The sequence below is a fragment of the Palaemon carinicauda genome, chromosome 16 (genome assembly GCF_036898095.1).
Source record: "Palaemon carinicauda isolate YSFRI2023 chromosome 16, ASM3689809v2, whole genome shotgun sequence".
In the NCBI taxonomy this organism is placed as follows: Eukaryota; Metazoa; Arthropoda; class Malacostraca; order Decapoda; family Palaemonidae; genus Palaemon; species Palaemon carinicauda.
The window spans coordinates 36593843-36607990 of NC_090740.1; positions in this window are offsets into that span (position 1 = coordinate 36593843).

Consider the following 14148-nt stretch of genomic DNA (forward strand, 5'->3'; position numbering starts at 1 on the left):
ACTCAGCCGGCAGTATGCCGACTGTACTAGTACTGCCAGAGGTTAGCCTGCCGGCAGTGTGTCGGCAGGACTTTACCGGCAATAGTACTGTGGCTGGATGGAAGCCTGAATGTTACATTCTCCTCTTCCATTTGAACCTTATTTCTGGAGAAAGGTAGTAAAATTAGAATTTACATCCTTAATTACTGTATACATAAACAGTAATAAGTAGCCTTCACTCCATGCTATCTCTCTCTTTAAGCAATCATGCTGGATGTGCCGGCAAGAACTAGCTATGCCGGCGACATGCCAGCTGATCTACAGTATATACAAGTAGTCAGTATATTTGCAGTATAGGATATACTGCAGATAGAAAAACTACTGTATACATTATACTAGTAGTTATTTCCAATATATCTTGGGTATCCCTACCCAGGTATTTTCTGAGCCCAATCCTACATTGAAAGAATATAACTTCTTCAATATTCTGATTAGAAATCCGTTTTAGATTACCTAACAATATTAAATATTTCAAGGGCTGGGGTGTTACACTCCTAACCCTTAAAGGGTATAACCCTTATCTTGAGTCTCCCTGATCAGAAAACTCTATAAATTTAATTTTGTAATGGAGGTCACAGCAAATAGGTTGGGTTGGATACACAAATATATGTCTTTTATTTTTCTTAGTCCAGTTGGCGTCATGCCAGCTGGACCGTGCCATCAGATGCTTGCCACAAAGGCAGCACGTTGTCTGAACTACATTATACATAATTATACAGTAGCCAGTAATTTGCAACATAGCATATGCTGCAAATAGAAAACAATAGAATGATTATACAGTAGTTATTTCTAACATATCTTGGTACCCTTGGCAAGCTTCTGCTGGTACCGCTCCTATATTGGAAGAATAGTATTTCTTCAATATTCTGATTGAGGAATCAGTCATCCTTACCCCACAGTGTTAAGAATAAAAAGGGACAGTGACTTATACACTTTTCTACCCCAAGGGGTTAGAATCCCTTTAGTTGGACTTACCTTGGTAGAGGAATCTCCTTATAGTTAACACTGAGGGGAGGTAACAGCAGTTGCTTGCATGGGATATACGAGTATGTGTCTCCTACTATCCCTTTATAGCTTACTTTACTAAGCTATTTTGTTAAGAATTGACTTTTGCATCTTGATTATCAGTGAGATAATCAATTATATACTCATTCTGTTCTCCTTTCTTCACAGGAGGAACACCAGATGACTTGTGCTGCAGTGTTCTGCAAGATCAGGAGTAAGAGTTTTTACGGTCATAATACTTACAGGTTGCATGCCCCCTGCAATATTATTTCCGAATCCCTACATTATTAGAACCCGCAGGTTTGCAATGTATGACGGACCTTAATGACCGAGGGTTTCGAGAATCCCAAGTCTATAGAGACTAGGGATACAGCTCGGTACAAATTACGTAACTGGGTGTGAGGCTTCCAGAAAATCTCTCCGGGACCTTACCTACCTAATGATAGGATGCGTAAGCTACTATTTCCAAAGGCAAGTAAGGAAATAGTAGTGCCTCAGGCACCAATTACATTTCCCGACGGCCAGATAGCCTTTGGGAAGGAGGGCAGGAAGTGCCCATGGAAAGAAGGGGAAAATATCGTGTCGGAATCTTTTCCGCCTATGCCGGCTCTAGAGCCATTGACATCGACATCTTCATCTTCTACCCCTCTATTAGATGGAATGGACCATTTATGGGTCCAAGTGAATAATCTATTAGAGAGCTTTCGCAAACAACACGAAAAGCAGGAAATAAAATGCAAGATAGAGCCTCGTAAAGCTCCACTTGCCGCTTCCCAAGGGTCATACAAATGACCCACAGATCAAGACCTCCCGACATGCTCCAAAACCAATCCCTGGAGGTTTGCGGAGCTGATGCCGATTTTAAATGGCAAACTCTACATCTCGGAGAAGATGGATGCTGTTCCTTTGGACAAAATCCAATTTTTGCCAAGCTTTGATGCTTTCCCTAATTGTTTTGTTTGACTGAAGTATGAACCAAAGCCAAGAAAAGGAACGGAATCGAAGGAGGTCGTGATTCTCGACCATGATAAGGCACAGGCTATCCTGTCAAGTAGCCTGAAAAAGGCGGGTTACGCTGTGTTGAAGGTATTCACACTGGGTAACAGGCACCCTTCCTTTCTTGCTCCTGCGTCAATTTCATTCCCCATTATGGGGAAGGCATTTAAATCTGTTGCCAAGGCAGTGGAGGCAGGTAGGCCATGTCCTGCACTCGAGGAGTGCAAGCCTCTATCACTAGCCTTTCCCAGACAGGAGAAGGACTGGAAGGAAGTCCATTTAACCTTTTCAGTAGGAAGATTAGGTGCGGATGTCGCCAGTCGACAGTTTGACGAAGATCCCCCTAAACTATCCGAGTTTCTCTTGTATAATGAACAAGAGACAAAGGAGAGACCTGCAGCCTCCCTCTCTCTACAAAACTACTTACAGTTGTGTTCAATCCATCAAAGTACCTCAGACATGCTCATGGTCTTAGCAAAAATGCATATGGCTACCTTAGTGAAAGACCTTTACGCCTTTATGAAGGCTAGGAGAGCATGCAGGGAGGTTGTGTTCGCTGCCGCAACAGTGAAACATGAAACAAGGAAGCTAATATCTTCCAACATCTGGGGTAAAGACCTCTCCCCAGACGAGGTAGTTAGGAAAGTGATTAAGAATGCCACCACTGAGAACGTAGATCTCCAAAAGAGGGGCATCCTTTCAAAGACAAAGTCTTCCACGGTTGTGGTTCCCCAACCTAAAAGGAAGACGGGAAAGTCTGGAAATATACCTCGGGCTGTTCAACAACATCCCACGGCTGCAACGACCGTGATGCCACAGGCAGGTGATCAAAATCAAAAATTTAATCCTACTTATCATTCGAACCAGTAAGATACTTCTGGTAGGAGGGAGGTTCCTTCAAGATCGTTGGACATTCGATCCTTGGGTCCAAAGCCTAATCAAGATGGGACTACGATGGGAAGTAGAAATGTCTCCACCATCATTTCCTTAACTCCTCTTACAATCCAAAACTCTCCTGGAGGAGTATTCCTGAGAGCTCTAGAGCATACAGGTGGTAAGGAAACAATAGTCCATCGTATTCCAGGGAAGGCTCTTTGGTGTTCACGGGAAGGACTCAAGAAATCTCAGAGTCATTCTGGACTTGTTGCCACTCAACAAGTTCAAATAAAACAGCGAGTTCGGAATATCAATCCTTCTGAACATATGGACCCTTTTTCAAAAAGGGGTGTTCGTAGTCTTGTCAGACCTGAAAAGTGTCCTTTGGCAACTTTCAGTCAATCACCCCATCCCCTCCTATCTGGGATTCAAGTTACAGAGGGTAACGTATATCCTAGGAAAGATACGTGTCAGACTAAACATAGTCCTAAATATCTTCATAGGATTGACAGACTTCATCACACAAAAAATAAGTCTAGAAATGGTTCAGGCAACAATGTACCTGGACGAGAGGCTGGGGTGGGCAGCACCCGAAGTGGCTGGTCTATGAGCACCCAAGGAGATGAACCGGTTCCCGGAACATCGCGGATGCAAGGTAAGCTTCAAGAAGTCTCGATTCTCTCCAGCTCAAATGTTTCAAAGGCTGAAAAATTATTGAAGCCTGTAGTCACACTAATTCTCCTTTCTCCTTGGAATATAAAAGGAGATTGCAAGGTCGGTCAAGAGACTCGGGTAATCAGTCAGATTTCCAAGATGCTAGCAGGGAGGAGTTCTGAACTCTCTCCAGTTCGCAATAGTGACAGACCCAGTGCTAAGAGCACAGCCGAAAGATGCGTCAAGAGTCTGAAGAAGATACGCATCAAACGCTTGAAGAGATCTAAAAAGACCAATATATGTCCTTCCTTAATCGCTTCTCCAACAAAGGCCAAAGTCCAAAAGTCCTAAGACCATGTTGGTCCTGTCATGACTGGGGAAGCTCTCTCTACGCAATTCAGACTTCCTTTGACTGATCTGGGACACCGAAGCGATAATGAGACGTCGCAATCGACAATGCTAGAAAATGTCTCATACAGTCTAGGTGACGTTAACCATCCCTTACTTAAAGGGATGGCACCTGTCAGCAGTTCATATACAATCGATCCACAATGTGACAGTGGATGCTCTATTTAGGCTCAAGCCAATAGAGTTAGAATGGTCCACGGACGCAGACGTATTCCCTCCCAGATGGAATCAAGTCCCAGAACTGCACATCGACCTCTTCATCACGAGCGTCTTCAAGAAACTACCTCAATATATAGCCCCATACGAGGACCCTCTAGTGGAGTTAACAGACATCATGTCCCTAGTATAGAAGGGATGGACTCAGGTATCCTGGTTCATCCCATCCATTCACCTGCTGAAGGTCCTCAACATGCTGAGATCCTTCCAAGGGAGAGTAGCTCTATTGGCTCCCAAGTATCCCAAGAGCAATCTGTCCTCTTTAGTGAAGGAACTGAAGCTGAGGCTGGCCCTAGGTCTGAACCAAGGACTATTTCAGAGGGTTCAGAAGTTGACTACCTTCGATTTATCACACAGAACCCGAACCCTTCATTTCATGATTTTCTTGCCCTAGCGGTTAGGAAAAGATTTAGGATCTCAAAAGGCAACATAGAATTCTTAGAAGAATACAAGTCTAAGTCAACGAGAAGACAATATCAGTCTTCTTGGAAAAAGTATGTTGCTTTTGTTAAAGCAAAAGGACCGAAAGAAATTTCAATGAACTTCTGTCTGTCATTCTTTGTCAACCTTCATAATCAATGCCTGGTGGCCAACACGATAACTACGTGAAAATCAGCCTTGACTAGACCTCTTCTATATGCCTTTCAAGTAGATATGTCGAATGAAATCTTTAATAAGATTCCAAAGGCATGTGCAAGGCTTAAGCCTGCATCACCACCAAAGCCCATCGCATGGTCTTTGGACAAGGTCCTACATTATGCCTTATTTATAAAGAATGGAGATTGTTCCCTTAATTATCTAACCCAAAAGGTTATTTTTCTGTTCGCTATAGCCTCAGGGGCTAGAGTTAGTGAAATAGTGGCCCTGTCTAGAGATGAGGTCCACATTTAGTTCACAGAAGCGGGAGTACTGAATATCTTTCCTGATCCAACTTTTCTCGCTAAGAACGAGCTACGCACTAAGAGGTGGGGTCCGTGGAGAATCTGCCCTCTGAAGGAAGATGTCTCTCTATGTCCTGTAGAGTGTCTAAAGGTCTATCTTCGTAGAACTTCAGACTTCAGGGGAGGACAGCTCTTTAAAGGAGAAACCTCTGGATCAAACTTATCCCTAAAACAACTGAGGGCCAAGCTCACCTACTTTATTCGTAGAGCAGATCCTGACAATACTCCCGCAGGTCATGATCCGAGAAAAATTGCTTCATCACTGAACTTCTTTCAGTATATGGACTTTGAGCGTCTTCGTTCATTCACCGGATGGAAATCCTCCAGGGTGTTTTACAAACACTATGCTAAGCAGGTCCATGAACTGAAGCATTATGTGGTGGCAGCAGGTAGTGTACTAAAACCTGTCGTCTAATTCTGCAATGAACAGTTAATTGACTGGGACAGTCAATTAAAGGGAGAGGGGGTCATCACTTTTAGTGTGACCTTTTAAATGAGTGTTACCATGGTGACACTAACTCTGTTCAAAATCCCAGGTGTGGAATTGTACAGATAGCACTAGTGCTGTGTGTACATAGTACACAGAGTTGATAGAATGAAACAGGTACAGAATTTACGAAGACAAATTTTATTATAAATTTTTCTTCAATCAGAGAGTGGTACTCATCATTTCTTTCCCTTTCGAGAAAGAAATATAATTTCTGTATACGTTACGTGTATAATTCCGTTATCATGCTACATTTGTTTTACTGGTTAAGTCATTTAGTCATTTATTAGGAATAAATGTCTATTAGAATGTAATTGCGTCCTAATTCACCCGACCGTTGCATGTGTAAAATACCAGAGTTCTTTGGCTTACTAAAGTAAGAATTCTTAATATAGTTGTATGCTCACAAACAATAGATATAAGAGACACTGATACTGATTCGGCAATATATACAAACTATGAGACGGTTTGTATATTCAGTGTATACTTATGTTTGTTCATATAATATATGCTAACCTTGAGGCCCCTTTTCTACTGTCTAGAATGACTCTTCCCTGTAGGGGTCAGGAAGCACTAACATCGTTTATGATTAGTGATGATGATGGATAACGGTAACGTCATTTGTCTCAATTGGTCCAATTGACCATGGAAATGCTGTCCCAAGGTTAAGGCACTGATGAAAATCCACAGATACATTAATGCTCTGGTACGCTTCCATCAGGACGACATGGCTTGAGCCCAAAAAACCGATTTTGAGCGAAGCGAAAAATCTATTTTTGGGTGAGATGGCTATGACGTCCTGATGGACCCACCCTTCTTTTCTTAAAAAAAAGATCTTCACAGTATCCCTCCTGAAGTACTGTATCTGTAGCCTCATGCTCAATGCTACAAGGAATGTTCGCCATCTTGGATATGGCGCTGTTGTGATACTCAATAGTGATATGAGAACTAGGGTAACATTGATACGGCTCCCCTTCTATTCTGCCACTTCCCCCTCGAAGTGTAAATGCTATTTGGGGTGCAGAATGCTATGTGGCGTGTCAAGAATACGTCCTCTGATATTATACGATATCCTTGAGAGAAATTTAAGGATATTCACGCCAAGAGTTAGAATTTTGGATACCTAAAGGTGAAATTCTCTGGGAATATCACTGTAGTACATATATCCCTTAGGAAGCTACTTATAGGAACTTCCCTCAGGATGACATGGCCATCTCACCCAAAAATAGATCTTTTGCTTCGCTCAAAATCCATTATATATATACATATATATATATATATATATATATGTATATATATATGTATATATATATATATATATATGTATATATATACATATATATATATATATATATATATATATATATATATATATATATATATATATATATATATCTATATCTATATATATATATATATATATATATATATATATATATATATATATATATATATATACATATATATATATATATATATATATATATATATATATATATATATATATATATATATATATATATATATATATATATATATATATATATATGTATGTATATATATATATATATATATATATATATATATATATATATATATATATATATATATATATATATATATATATACAGTATACAGTATATATATATATATATATATATATATATATATATATATATATATATATTTATATATATACATATATATATATATATATATATATATATATATATATATATATATATATATATATATATATATATGTATATATATATATATATATAAATATATATATGTACATATATACATATATATATATATATATATATATATATATATACAGTATACAGTATATATATATACATATATATATATATATATATATATATATATATATATATATATATATATAAATATATATTTATATATATATATATATATATATATAGATATAAATATATATATATATATTTATATATATATATATATATATATATGTATATATATATATATATATATATATATATATATATATATATATATATATATATATATATTATATATATATATATATATATATATATATATATATATGTGTGTGTTATGGCCACGGAAAGAAAAATTAAAAGCCTTTTTTTGGATTTGGTACTTTAGTCCATTATGGACATCAATAGACCCAACACTTAAGATTTTTACACAGAGACATCGTATTTATACAGGAGAAAGGGATCCCACAGATGTCACTTTCTTGATAATTCCAGAAAAGACCCTTGGTACAGGGTGTTAAAAATCATTCAGCAATATGGGCGGAATATTTTGAAAGTTTACTGAATGTTGAGGATAATAGGGAGGCAGATATAATTGCTGTTGCAGGTGTTGAGATGCCAGTGATGGGAGATGAGAATGAGAGAGAGATTACAATAGATGAAGTGAGGAGAGCACTAGATGAAACGAGAGTAGGAAAAGCGTCTGCTATGGATGGTGTGAGAGCTGAGATGTTGAAGGAAGGGGGAGTGACTGTACTTGAATGGTTGGTGAGATTGTTTAATATGTGTTTTGTTTTGTCAATGGTACCAGTAGATTGGGTTTGTGCATGTATTGTACCACTATATAAGGGTAAGGGAGATGTGCATGAGTGTTGTAATTCAAGAGGTATTAGTTTGTTAAGCGTAGTTGGAAAAGTGTATGGTAGAGTAATGATTAATAGGATTAAGGATAAAACAGAGAATGCAATCTTAGAAATACAGGATGGTTTTAGAATAGGTAGGGGTTGTATGAATCAGATTTTTACAGTAAGGCAGATATGCGAGAAATATTTAGCAAAAGGTAAGGAGGTGTATGTTGCGTTTATGGATCTGGAGAAAGCGTATGATAGAGTTGATAGGGAAGCAATGTGGAATGTGATGAGATTATATGGAGTTGGTGGAAGGTTGTTGCAAGCAGTGACAAGTTTCTACAAAGGTAGTAAAGCATGTGTTAGGATAGGAAATGAAGTGGGTGATTGGTTTCCGGTGAGAGTGGGGCTGAGACAGGGATGTGTGATGTCACCGTGGTTGTTTAACTTGTATGTTGATGGAGTAGTGAGAGAGGTGAATGCTCGAGTGCTTGGACGAGGATTAAAACTGGTAGTCGAGAATGACCATGAATGGGAGGTAAATCAGTTGTTGTTTGCGGATGATACTGTACTGGTTGCAGACACAAAAGAGAAGCTTGGCCGATTAGTGACTGAATTTGGAAGAGTGCGTGAGAGAAGGAAGTTGAGAGTTAATGTGGGTAAGAGTAAGATTATGACATGTACGAGAAGGGAAGGTGGTGCAAGGTTGAATGTCATGTTGAATGGAGAGTTACTTGAGGAGGTGGATCAGTTTAAGTACTTGGGGTCTGTTGTTGCAGCAAATGGTGGAGTGGAAGCTGATGTACGTCAGAGAGTGAATGAAGGTTGCAAAGTGTTGGGGGCAGTTAAGGGAGTAGTAAAAAATAGAGGGTTGGGCATGAATGTAAAGAGAGTTCTATATGAGAAAGTGATTGTACCAACTGTGATGTATGGATCGGAGTTATGGGGAATGAAAGTGACGGAGAGACAGAAATTGAATGTGTTTGAGATGAAGTGTCTAAGGAGTATGGCTGGTGTATCTCGAGTAGATAGAGTTAGGAACGAAGTGGTGAGAGTGAGAACGGGTGTAAGAAATGAGTTAGCGGCTAGAGTGGATATCAATGTGTTGAGGTGGTTTGGCCTTGTTGAGAGAATGGAAAATGGCGCTCTGCTAAAGCAGGTGATGAAGGCAAGAGTTGATGGGAGAAGTACAAGAGGAAGGCCAAGGTTTGGGTGGATGGATGGAGTGAAGGAAGCTCTGGGTGATAGGAGGATAGATGTGAGAGAGGCAAGAGAGCGTGCCAGAAGTAGGAATGAATGGCGAGCGATTGTGACGCAGTTCCGGTAGGCCCTGCTGCTGCCGTCGATGCCTTAGATGACCGCGGGGGTAGCAGCAGTAGGGGATTCAGCATTATGAAGCTTCATCTGTGGTGGATAATGTGGGAGGGTGGGCTGTGGCACCCTAGCAGTACCAGCTGAACTCGGTTGAGTCCCTTGTTAGGCTGGAGGAACGTAGAGAGTAGAGGTCCCATTTTTTTTTTTTTTTTTGTTGATGTCGGCTACCCCCCAAAATTGGGGGAAGTGCCTTGGTATACGTATGTATGTATGTATTTCTTAAAATATAGTCGTTTACAGGGATTGTTTTACTCGTCTCTGACTATCCCATTCTATTACTAGATTCTAAACAGTGGGAAGCCAAGGCCTTATCAAAAGAACCCCTGCAGACAGCCATCTTATACTGCAATATTCTGACTGAAATACCTTTGGATGTTTGGTCAGCATAGCATAGGTTACAATCTGAACAAGGAATACTATAAACTATATCATTATCATTTCCAGAACTAGTCCTAATCAACTTTTTATTTAAAGTACAATTATATTCAAACACTACCCTCATATCTAGTTTCTTTTTAAAGGGTATGACATCTAAACAACAATCATGAAATGGCAAACAGTATATTATTAATTGAATCCCTTTTCTATAAATGAACACTATAAAATGTTTCCTTAGCTTTATTCATATTTTTTTTTTTAGAAAATATTTGGGATAACAGATAATAATAGTATTAATTTCTTCAAATTAGAGAGCTCATCCTCCATGAACTCATGGATACATATGCTAAGTGCCATAACGTATATGGAGGAAAAAAACATAATACTTCATAATTTTAGAGTGGCCAGGGTAGAAATATGAATATGAAAAGTTATTTGTAGGCTTTTTATATATGGAAAACTTAGATTCATCTTCTTGACATATTATTGAATCGTCTAAAACTGGAATGCTGTTATAGTCCCATTTTTAGACATTTTGATAGTTAGAAAGCCAACCAATAACCTTTAATATATACAGTATATCTCTACTCTGGAAACTATAAAAATATGATGTATTAATTTTTTTTTGTTTCATCCATTTACCCTAGGGAGCTGAGAATATGTGGAATATTCTTTTATTTAAAATGTGACCTTTCTGGAATTATCAAGAAGCTGGGTTTGTGGGAATCCCTTCTTTAGTAATAATACGATGTCTTTGTAGATGTATCCTCATGGTTGAGTCTGTTGATGTCCCTAACGGACGGAGGTACTAATTCCAATCAAGTCTTTTCATTGCTCCTTCCATAGCTATGATACATTTCATACTCATTACGCGTCAGCTTTCTTGATTACACGCACACACACACGCACATACACATACACGCGCGCGCGTACACACACATGTACACTCACACTCAAACACGCACACACACACACACATATATATATATATATATATATATATATATATATATATATATATATATATATTTATATATATGTATATACTGTAAATGAGTATTGCTGTGAGTACAACAACACAAATGTGTGCATATATAGTAAACTACAAGGAAAATACCTCCGATATTTCCTCAGTCATGCCTGGAGTTTGATCATTTTCACCATCACGTTAGCCACTGCAGATTGGTGATGTTAGGAGAATTTAGATTTTAGTCTGATCGCTCACAACAAATCAAGTTATGTATAGTTGCCCCTGACCAGTATAGCTTTGCTTATCATGGTGATGTAAATACCCATCTACCACGTTATGATATCCCCACCTCTCTCTCTCTCTCTCTCTCTCTCTCTCTCTCTCTCTCTCTCTCTCTCTCTCTCTCATATATATATATATATATATATATATATATATATATATATATATATATATATATATATATATATATATATATATATATATATATTTGTGCTTGTAGATATATCTTAGCAATCCATATTTGCCAACAGTTATACGAGTATAAGCGTATGAATAACCTTGTGGAGTAAGGAGAACTTTGGGTGTGGAGGAAATGCCCCCCTAAATCTCAATGAAGTCACTAGTAGAAGCGTAATGGATTGGGTTTAAGGCGATAGACAAGATTTCTCTTCGCCTCCTACTCTTGATGTCTGGCAGATGTTCCTACGCAAATTATTATGGACCGGGAGGGGTCACTTGCCTTAGTTAAATAAGCATTGTGAATTAAGAGGAACTACCTACCTTTTGATGAATTTAGCCAATGAATCCTCAATGGATTTAGTCGGTCTATGGTAAGAGAAAATGACAAAATGGCCCCCAGTAACAGGCGTAGCAGGTTACAAGAATCTCACGGTTTATAAATACTAAAGAAAAATGTAAATTTTATAATTCGAATGTTAGAATCAGGAATCAGATTGGAAAGTTCCAGCAAGTAGAGATTAAATTTATGGAATATATTTTGGATGTTTTGGCCCTTAGTGGAACAGGTTGCAGGGGGATTGATAAAGTAATCTTATATCAAGGTAATATATATATATATATATATATATATTATATATATATACATATATATATATATATATATATATATATGTATATATATATATATATATATATATATATATATATATATATATATATATATATATATAATTTATATAAGGGTGAGGGAGATGTGCATGAGTGTTGTAATTCAAGAGGTATTAGTTTGTTGAGTGTAGTTGGAAAAGTGTATGGTAGAGTAATGATTAATAGGATTAAGGATAAAACAGAGAATGCAATCTTGGAAGTACAGGGTGGTTTTAGGAGAGGTAGGGGTTGTATGAATCAGATTTTTACAGTTAGGCAAATATGCGAGAAATATTTAGCAAAAGGTAAGGAGGTGTATGTTGCGTTTATGGATCTGGAGAAAGCATATGATAGAGTTGATAGGGAAGCAATGTGGAATGTGATGAGGTTATATGGAGTTGGTGGAAGGTTGTTGCAAGCAGTGAAAAGTTTCTACAAAGGTAGTAAAGCATGTGTTAGAATAGGAAATTAAGTGAGCGATTGATTTCCGGTGAGTTTGGGGCTGAGACAGGGATGTGTGATGTCGCCGTGGCTGTTTAACTTGTATGTTGATGGAGTGGTGAGAGAGGTGAATGCTCGAGTGCTTGGACGAGGTTTAAAACTGGTAGACGAAAATGATCATGAATGGGAAGTAAATCAGTTGTTGTTTGCGGATGATACTGTACTGGTAGCAGACACAGAAGAGAAGCTTGACCGACTAGTGACAGAATTTGGAAGGGTGTGTGAAAGAAGGAAGTTGAGAGTTAATGTGGGTAAGAGTAAGGTTATGAGATGTACGAGAAGGGAAGGTGGTGCAAGGTTGAATGTCATGTTGAATGGAGAGTTACTTGAGGAGGTGGATCAGTTTAAGTACTTGGGGTGTGTTGTTGCAGCAAATGGTGGAGTGGAAGCAGATGTACGTCAGAGAGTGAATGAAGGATGCAAAGTGTTGGGGGCAGTTAAGGGAGTAGTAAAAAATAGAGGGTTGGGCATGAATGTAAAGAGAGTTCTGTATGAGAAAGTGATTGTACCAACTGTGATGTATGGATCGTAGTTGTGGGGAATGAAAGTGATGGAGAGACAGAAATTGAATGTGTTTGAGATGAAGTGTCTAAGGAGTATGGCTGGTGTATCTCGAGTAGATAGGGTTAGGAATGAAGTGGTGAGGGTGAGAACGGGTGTAAGAAATGAGTTAGCGGCTAGAGTGGATATGAATGTGTTGAGGTGGTTTGGCCATGTTGAGAGAATGGAAAATGGCTGTCTGCTAAAGAAGGTGATGAATGCAAGAGTTGATGGGAGAAGTACAAGAGGAAGGCCAAGGTTTGGGTGGATGGATGGTGTGAAGAAAGCTCTGGGTGATAGGAGGATAGATGTGAGAGAGGCAAGAGAGCGTGCTAGAAATAGGAATGAATGGCAAGTGATTGTGACGCAGTTCCGGTAGGCCCTGCTGCTTCCTCCGGTGCCTTAGATGACCGCGGAGGTAGCAGCAGTAGGGGATGCAGCATTATGAAGCTTCATCTGTGGTGGAATTGTGGGGGGTTGGGCTGTGGCACCCTAGCAGTACCAGCTGAACTCGGCTGAGTTCCTGGTTAGGCTGGGGGAACGTAGAGAGTAGTCCCCTTTTTGTTTTGTTTCTCTGTTGATGTCGGCTACCCCCCAAAATTGGGGGAAGTGCCTTGGTATATGGATGGATTTATATATATATATATATATATACATATATATATATATATATATATATATATATATATATATATATATATATATATATATATATATATATATATATATATATATATATATTTATATATATATATATATATATATATATATATATATGTATGTATATATATATATATATATATATATATATATATATATATATACACACATATATATATATATATATATATATACACACACATATATATATATATGTATATACAGTATATATATATATATATATATATATATACATATATATATATATATATATATACACAAATATATATATATATATATATATATATATATATATATATATATATATATATATATATATATATATATTTATATATATATACTCAGGAGGAGCAGATGG